The following is an 8,668-nucleotide window of genomic DNA, read 5'->3' on the forward strand; positions in this document are numbered from 1 at the left end:
AGAGGCTTCATGCGACCTCGTCCCTGCCTCTCTGGAGAGCTCACTGCCCGATGCTCCCACCCAGCTTAGTCCCATCCTCCCCAGGCCTCCTCCCGCCCTCCTGCTCTGGGTCCTGTTCCCAGCTGGGCTCCCAGCAAACTCAGCCAGGGCTCCTCCTGGGTCCTGAGTTGAGCTGAAACGCCCTGTGCTGACACAGCCTTGTCCCCTCCCGAAACCAGGTCAACAAGTCCCTCTTGGATCTGCCCTGCAAAGCCAAGCACCTCGCTCAGCCCCTAACACGCGACATGTCCAGGAACGGAGTGGGTGTGGACACCACACATGTTGGAAGCCGTTGGAATGATCACCTTGGCTGCTTGTAAAATCAACGGCTTCTTCTCTCCGCATCTCTGAAGATCCTAATCCACTCACACCTCCAAATTCAAGTGGAATTTATTAGAAATAGTAAATTTCTAATACTCAAAGCGTGTGAGGCAGGGCCACGAGGAGACCTTGCATGTTTTCCTCTGGGCCCACAATTACACCTCGGTGTTTTTCAAACTCTGTGAAGACATTTAAGAGATGAACAGAAATGGAGATATGAGGAGAGAGAGAGCAGAAGAGAGGACAGAAAAAAGAAGGGAGAAAGGGAGGGAAGCAAAAGGGAGGGAGGAAGAGGAGACAGGAAGGCAGGTACCCTGAGGGGCTAATACAATTTCCCCAACCTGAGGCTCGCTGGCCTCATTTTGAGCACAGTAACATTGCCACCTAGAGGCTTCAAAGTGCCTTCCTGCGCTTGTACACCGAAGTATAAGATTTATTTGTCGAAGCTCATTAAAGAGCGGAGCCCTGACTCAGTGTAGCTGCATTGGTTCGGGCCTGGTCCTGCAAAGCAAAAGTTTGCTGGTTTGATTCCCAGTCAGGGCACACGCCTGGGTTTCGGGTTCAGTCCTCCGTCAGGTCATGTTTTCCTCCCACATGAATGCTTCTGTCCCTCTCTTTCTCCTTCCTTTCTCCTTTCTTTAAGAATAAATCCACAAATAAATAAATTTTTTTTTGAAGAAGAGCTTTGAAAGGGGGGAGGTGGACGATAGCATGATGGGGGAATAGTGTCAAAAAGCTTGACATCTAACCATTTCAAAGTGGCTAATATTGATCAGGCACCTGCAACATGCCAGGGACTGAGAAAAGTGCTAAGAATATAAACACAAAGAAGATATTCCTCTGCTCAAGGGTCGCAGTCCAAGGAGGAGACAGACACACAGAACTGACACACAGACTGCGATAAATACCCTATCAGGCAAACTCACTGCGCTCACGGTATCGGTGAGATTAACTCGGACTGAAGTCAGTGGGGGCGGAGCATGATCCGGGAGAAATTCACAGAACAGATGCAACTGAGCTGGGTCACAAGACACGTGCACAGGCGAGCAGAACTCCGAGTCGTGGCAACACCCCAGCTAGGCACAGAGTAAAGGAACTGAGCATCAGTATGACCAGAGGACCCGGGATTTGGATACCACCGGAAGGAATGTGGGGAGACAGCAGGCCCTGAGAATGGAGCTGAGCCGAACTGTGGATGGCCCTGAACGCTAGACTGCAGGGCGTGCGCTTGCTCAGGGGTGGGCTTTGCAACTGCATTGTTTCCTGGGTCCAGCACCTAGAACGCTGGCATTTCGCAGCGGCTCCATGGGCATCTGAGGACCAGATGAGTACACAGGAAGCCGAGGAAGACTTGGGGAAAAGGGAATAATTGGATTCCATCTGTGTCTCTGGAGAATGTACCTCGAGACCATCTGCAGAAGCAGAAAAGCAGCACAGTGACAGTTAGACAACTCCTGCCGAAGTCTAGGTGATGAGGGTCCGACCTGAGGCTCAGCGGTGGGGATGCAGAGGCGAGAAGGTTAGAGGTTTCCATGCCAACACCCAGTGCATGCATTGAGCCTCGGTCACGGCGCTGGCCGAGACACAGAACGCAGTGGGTGGACCAGTGCTGGGGAGAAGACAATAAGTCTACTTTGAGAAGTGGGACACCTCAGTTTCTGGGGTGTGACTAAGTGGGGGTGCTCCGTAGTCAGTTACAGAAAGTGGGGAACGCAGGGAGGGGTCCTGGCCCACGCATACCCGGGACACATTTCTTTTCTAAAGATTTTGTTTATTTTTAGACAGAGGGGAAGAGAGGGAGAGAAACACCAATGTGTGGGCGCCTCACGCACGCACCCCCTACCGGGGACCTGGCCTGCAACCCAGGCATGTGCCCTGGTGGCCCTTTGGTTTGCAGGCCCATGCTCAATCCACCGAGCTACACCAGCCAGAGCCTACTGGCATTTCTTTTCCTCCTAGTGTTAGAGAGAAGGTGAGCCTGTCACATCCTTGAGACAAAGCTGCCATCTATGCTTTGGCAGAGCCAGAAGGTAGAGGGAGCATCCTTGTCCCCACATCTGGAAAATGGGGATTGTTCTAAGGACTCAATGAGCTCCCCTCTAAGTGCTGAGCCCACTACCTGGGACAGTAAGTGTCCGTTTATGATTGAAATCCCTGCAAAGTGGTGAGAAGGCAACAGGAGTACAGTTCCGTGCCCAGCTCCTCCACAGCGTCATGCTCGTCTGCATGACCTTGAACAGGAAACCTGGTCCTTCTTAGTCTTGGTCTGCTCGCCTAGTGAATGGGAAGAGTATTACTCACCACACCTGCCTCACAAGATAAAATGAGTTGATGCATTTAAAACAGCTTGTAAACTTGAAGTCCGTTTGTGAAGATTACCTACAATTTATCAGATGGAAGACTGGGCTGGAAGAACACTGCATGCCTTCAAGATCCCGTGGTTCTAAGCAGGCACCCCTCTCTTTAACACCCTTCACCCCAAAGAAAGAGATTCTTCTCTGACCTCATTTAGCAAGAAATGCCGCACGTGTCACCTTTCCATGTTCCAGACACGCTTTCATCGCCGCCCATCGCCTTTATCCCACCCTTCAAATGGGATTTTAAAAGACATCTATGAAACTCCCCAGCTGGTAGAACTGCCAGGGAATCAAAGCACATTTATTCTTTCTTCTACATATGCCCCACGTAGCTGACCGATCAAACCCACACTGCTAATCTGAATGAACAGGAAATGGGGCATTATTTAAAGGAGATGAAGATAACCATGGCAGGGAAATAGGAGCAAATAAGATTACGCAACTTCTGACCCACAAAAGAGCACTGCGTTTGCTCTTGGCCCTGGAGGTCCCTCCAGAACATACCCGTCATGAAAGGCCAAGAGCCTGGACCGCTGCTGGGTTAGCCTGGCAGCTGCAGCCCCAGCTCAGTGCTCAGGCGACAGAAGAAGCCTGGAGTCAGTGGGCTGGGGCTGAGGGAAATGGAATAGGAGTGGGACTTACTTCAGCCCAATTCCGAGCCCAGTACAGGAAGCCTTTTTTCAGAGTGAGGGACCAGCAGGCACTGAGCTTCAACTTAACTGCCTTCAGGACCAAACGCTCACCGCACCGATGGGCAGAGTGAATCCACCTCTAGAAGGTTCTTCCCTATAACCAGTGGAAGCCTGCCTCCCTGCACCCCCACTCCTGGCTCTCAGAGCGGTCCTGGGGGTTGGGGGGGGGTGCGCTGCACAGGACGAACCTCCTTTTCTCCTCAGTCTTCTCTCGGCGAGACAGCCCTTGTGCCCTCGACATGTCTTCATGAGATGCATTTTGCTGCCTTGACTCATCTCGAAATAAATAAATGCCACATCTACAGATGAAGATCGGAGATCTCGTTGCCACCCAGGAAACCCCAGATGGCCACTGCGGATTAACTCCCTAAGGTAGGAGAACTGTGCTGATGAGGCCCACAGAGTCTCCCCACCACAGAAGGGCCGCGTCTCTGTGGGACATCGCCTGACCTCCAGCAGGCTTGGAGGCAACCAATGTGACGTTTCGTGCCCCCACCGCCCCTCCGAGGAGGACAAGCACGCCCACAGTGTTTAAAGAAAAGTTGGAGGCAGCTTCCTGCCCCCAGTCCTGCTTGTGGTATTATTGCTGTTCTCTCAGTCAGCCAGATCCTGCGGACAGGATGGTTGCAAAGGCTCCTTCTCTGCCTCTTACACATCCACTTCCACGTCTTCCCACAGGCACTGCGCTTCCTCTTGGTGGCTTCCATGTACCTCTGCTAGAGTCTTCCTCACCTTCAGAAAGTGTGAATGATTTCTCAGTTTCCTGAACTAAAAAAATAGACCTCGCTGCTGTCCGCAGTCTAGCTCTACCCATCTCTCGCCTACTCTCCCAGTACTCTCCGCATGGGCAGGGGTCCCACCAGGAAACAGCGGGCGCAACCTCTAAAAGGTGCGGCTACAGAGAACTCACCCAGGGGACCACACAGGGGTGTGAGGAAAGTTTCAGGAACCAGCTAAAGGGAAGAGGAATCCCACAGGATCCAGAAATCAGAGGAAAGCTATTAATCACCAACCACTACGCCTGAAGGGGCGAGGGCAAGGGACAGTGTTAATAGATCCCCAGGAGAATTGCAGCTGAAGCCAGAGGAGCCTGTGACAGAAGGGTCACTGGAGGAGCATAGGACTTGTGGCTGTGCCAGAACCTGGACTGGCTCGGAGTGGGAGGGGAGCAGGCTTTCAAAGCCTCCTATTGGTCAATTCCAACAGGGAACCTCAGGGCAAGGGAGTCCTTGACGAAGGGAACCACAGAGGTCAGCTTCTTGGGACACCGAGCAGAGACAAGAAAAGCAAAGCAATACAGAAGAGGCACCAGGGGCCCCGGAGACTCACCCGCACACCCACTCCCTGGCATCCCCCCTTCAATCAGACACAGGAGCTCACCCTTTCCCAGTCGCACACACGATTTCCTGATCTCAGGCCTTTGCTCATACCTCCTCCTCCTTTTCAGGTGCCCTTCCCCTGCTGTGGAGACCCAGGGGCTCACTGAGGGTTATTTAGGGTTCTTTAGGGGCTCACTGAGGGTTATTCATTTATTTAAGAGATCCTTGCTGCACGCCCGGTACACAGAGAATTATCTGGTAGAATGACGGACAGAGGAGGAGTGCAGCGACTGCAGGTGAAGCCCCAAAGGTGGGGCTCATCAGCTCGGAGGATGCTCAGAGGAACCCCGGCAGGCCCCCAAAATACTCTGCTTGGAAGAGGAGAAGCAGGCACTGGACGTGGAAACGCGGACCCGTGTGCAGTGACATCTGTCATCGGCAGCCAGAAGGCAAATCCTGTCTCTCCACAGTACCTCTCATATTCGGGTCAGGGTCTCACGGCAGGACAGCTCAGGAAAGGGGTCCCACCGGGCGAGCCCTCTACCCCAATGCCAGGTGCTGGGGACCTCTGAATTGACCAGTGCCGCAGGAAGGCTGGACCTGCACTTAGCAATTCTTTACAGAGTAAATTCTTCACACAGTTCTTGCCTTTCGTCAAGGAAAAGAAAAGAGTCAACCAGGAGCCAATTCCTTGTAGGCAACAGGTGCGACCAGGAGGGCACGGAGCATGTTTGTCTGAAACCCCCCGCCCACAGACGGGGAGCGGGGCGGGGGGGGGGCCCTCCTCCTCCCCCTCATCACAGCCCATCACATCCTCCCAGGCAGGAGCTCAGCTTCCAGCCTGCAGGGAGCCAGGAAAGCCACACCCTTTTCCAAGGAGGGTAAGTGGGGAAGGGTGGGGGGTATCCAGGCATTCTAGATGGATCTGGAAAGCTGGCAAATGCTCCTGCTATTGTGCAGGACACTTTTGGAGAAAAAACAGAGGGCTCAGGAGGAAGCCACTCATTTACGTAGTTCACGAACATCTGCACTTGGCTTGGCAAAGCAGTAAAGAGTGTGGACTCTGAAACCAGACGGGATGGGTTCAAATTCCATCTACGCCATCAACCCACTGTGTGACCATGGGCGACTTGGGTGTTCTCCCTGTGCCCCTCTGCTGGGAGACCAATGTCAATCCATATTAAGTAATTAGCGCAGTATCCAGCATGCATTGTAATAATAGCTCTCAAGAAAAATATCTCCATTTTCAGATGAGGATATTGGGGTGAAAGTTGGTTGCATAATTTGTCCACGGTCATTCAGGGGAAGAGCTCCAGTAAAAAGTGAACCAAAGGGTAAATTCACCATTACAGCCAGTAAGAAATGCTATGAAGAAAATGAAAAGCATGCAGAGATGGAGCGCCGTGGAGGGCCCACTGGAAAGGGAGCTCGGGGCATCCGCAGTTGACAGCAGAAGCAATCCAACATACCCAGAGCAAAGGGGGAGAATCCCAGGCAGAGGAGGGTGGAGAGGGAACACTGAAGTGGGAAAGACGAAGATGGCTGGAGTGGCTGGAATGGATGGTGAGAAGGAGAGGGAGGGGGATGAGTCGGGAACGGAAGGCAGGATCCAGGCTGTGGCGAGGCCTCACGGGTCACCACAAAGACCTCAGATCCAAATGTAACCGGAAGCTCGTAAAAACAGGGATGTCCAACCTGCAGCCCACAGGCTGCATGTGGTTCAGGGTGGCTGTGAATACAGCCTAACATAAAATCATAAATTTACTTAAAACATAATGAGATTTTTTTTGTCATTACGTGTCACAGTGTTGTTAATGTGTGGCCTGAGACAATTCTTCTTCCAGTGTGGCCCAGAAATACTAAAAGATCATACACTCCTGTAAGGGTCTTAAAAGGAGGAACAATCTCATGTGAATGCATCCATGGTATGAGCCTTGAATGAAAACACAGGGGAGCCTTAGAAGGCCCCAGTAATGATGTTTAGTGTTTTGAACCAGGAACATACCAAGCTTATTATGGGCAAGGGATGTGCCTTGTGAGGAGTATAGAATAAAGGCCTCGCTCACATCCCCAGTCCAGATCCCAACTTTGTATCTTGACACAGATTAAACATTTTTATGTTTTCATCATCATCACTGCCCTTGTCTTGACTCTGAAATCATGGGCAAAGGTCAAAGTGGCCCTGGGCATGTCATGACCCCATCCTGGCTCCCTGGCAAGGGGTCTATCTCCTCTCTGGGATCATAGCCGACAGCACAGTGCCCTGGCCACAATGCACGTACAAACACCTAAAAAAGCCCTGAGCATAAAAAGCCCAGAAACAGAGTGTGTACGCACAGCTCCATGCACAGAGAGAAAGTAGACTCAGGGCAATTGTGGGGACCGCATTTTAGAAACAACTAATTATTTATCAAACTCCTGGCGCTGCATTGCCAGTAAGGAACCATGAGCACCCACCGCCCCATTCTCCTAGATTTCACTGCTTGATACATTACGACATACTGTTTGGATACTTATCCATTCAGGCCTACGCCAGCCATAACTGAATAAACCTTCTGTAACCCTTGTGCTTAGTTTTGGTGAAATATGAGAACAAATAAAATAACCATCTCTGCCCTCAAGGAGTTTAAGGCTCCTTACTCTCAGAGGAGTGAAAGGGCAATCTACTGCAGTATGATTGGAGCCAGGAGAGAGGGGGAAAGGAGGAACACTGAAGGTGGGAGGAGATATTAGGGAGGGGAGGCAGGGAAGACAGAAGAGGGTGGGGCAGCCCGAACAAGGTTTGAGGGCACTGCTGGGGTACTCAGGGACCTGGAGGACCTTACTGTGGTTCAAGCTCAACACCAAGGAGCTGAAAAGGGGACAGGAGGAAGAACATTTAAGTTGTGCTAAGAAATTACGACTCTTTTCCAAATGCTGTGGGAAGCTATTGAAGATTTTCAGGGAGCCTAGGATGGCCATAGCTCCTCTGAGAGCAGCATTCTGAGTACAGCAGGAAGAGCAAGGTAGGGGGAAGGACCTTAGGAAGGAAAGCCAGAGGCACGTCTTCCCGTAATTCAGCTAAGAAGGAGGGTGTGAGTAGGGCAGGAGCAGAGGGGGAGAGAGAAGGAGGGCTGATCTTGGGAGGACACAGCAGAGCAGAGTCACCTGGAGATGGTGACTACAGATGGCCCCTGACCTTACGGTGGTGTGAAAATGACATGCATTCAGTAAAAGCCATGTTGCAAATTTTGAATTTCGATCTTTACCAGGACTGGCGCTACGCAGTAGGGTACCCTGCTGTGGGGCCAAACAACAGCAGCAGCAGCAACAGCAGCAGCTCTGGGTTGACACACAACTGGCGGCGGGGGTGGGGGTGGTAAACAACCAACACTCCAAGGTGTGTTGTGCTGCTGGCATTTTTGCACATTGTGAGTTGCGTGTTTGCACCCCACCATGTCTCCAAAATGCCCACATGTGTCTTCTACGGCTGCTGAGCTCGAGAAGAGAGGGTGAGCTAAACTATCACGTTTGGTAGGCTAGGGGCATTAGACACACTTTAGACTTCCGGCAATTTTAAATTATGATGGGTTCATCAGAGGAAACCCGTCAAAGGTCGGGGAGTACCTTTAACTAGGTTTGGTGGGAAGACAAGTAGAGAGGGGTCACTGCTTCCTCCCCTGGGTGCCAGCCTAGGGTGTCTGGGCTTGACACAATGGCCGTGGAGAGGCACTCGGGGCTTTTGAACAATAGAGCGATGTATCATCACGGCTATAACTTAATTTGGCTAACGTGCCGATAATGTGCAAAACAGGGTGGAGGAGAGACATTGAAAGGAAGACAATAAGTAAGAACTCTCTTATGATCGTCTCCTAAGGGGGAAGAATGAAAGGCCTGCACTAGGGGCATGACCATGGACATGAAGAACTGGGGAGCAAATGCAAGTGAGTCTCTTGAAGAG

General features: G+C 51.7%; 1 long non-coding RNA gene across 1 annotated transcript in view; it reads right to left on the reverse strand.

Moving 5' to 3' along the window:
* The window catches only part of LOC118979189 (uncharacterized), a 28,729-nt gene extending 21,718 nt beyond the window's left edge, over positions 1-7,011 (reverse strand). Inside the window, exon 1 of the long non-coding RNA XR_005064856.1 lies at positions 6,880-7,011. This is a non-coding gene — a long non-coding RNA (uncharacterized LOC118979189). The remainder of the gene's footprint in view (positions 1-6,879) is intronic.
* Between the last annotated feature and the right edge of the window lie 1,657 nt (positions 7,012-8,668).

The sequence above is a fragment of the Sturnira hondurensis genome, unplaced genomic scaffold (assembly GCF_014824575.4).
Source record: "Sturnira hondurensis isolate 20B ecotype Veracruz unplaced genomic scaffold, ASM1482457v3 Scaffold0022215, whole genome shotgun sequence".
Lineage (NCBI taxonomy): Eukaryota > Metazoa > Chordata > Mammalia > Chiroptera > Phyllostomidae > Sturnira > Sturnira hondurensis.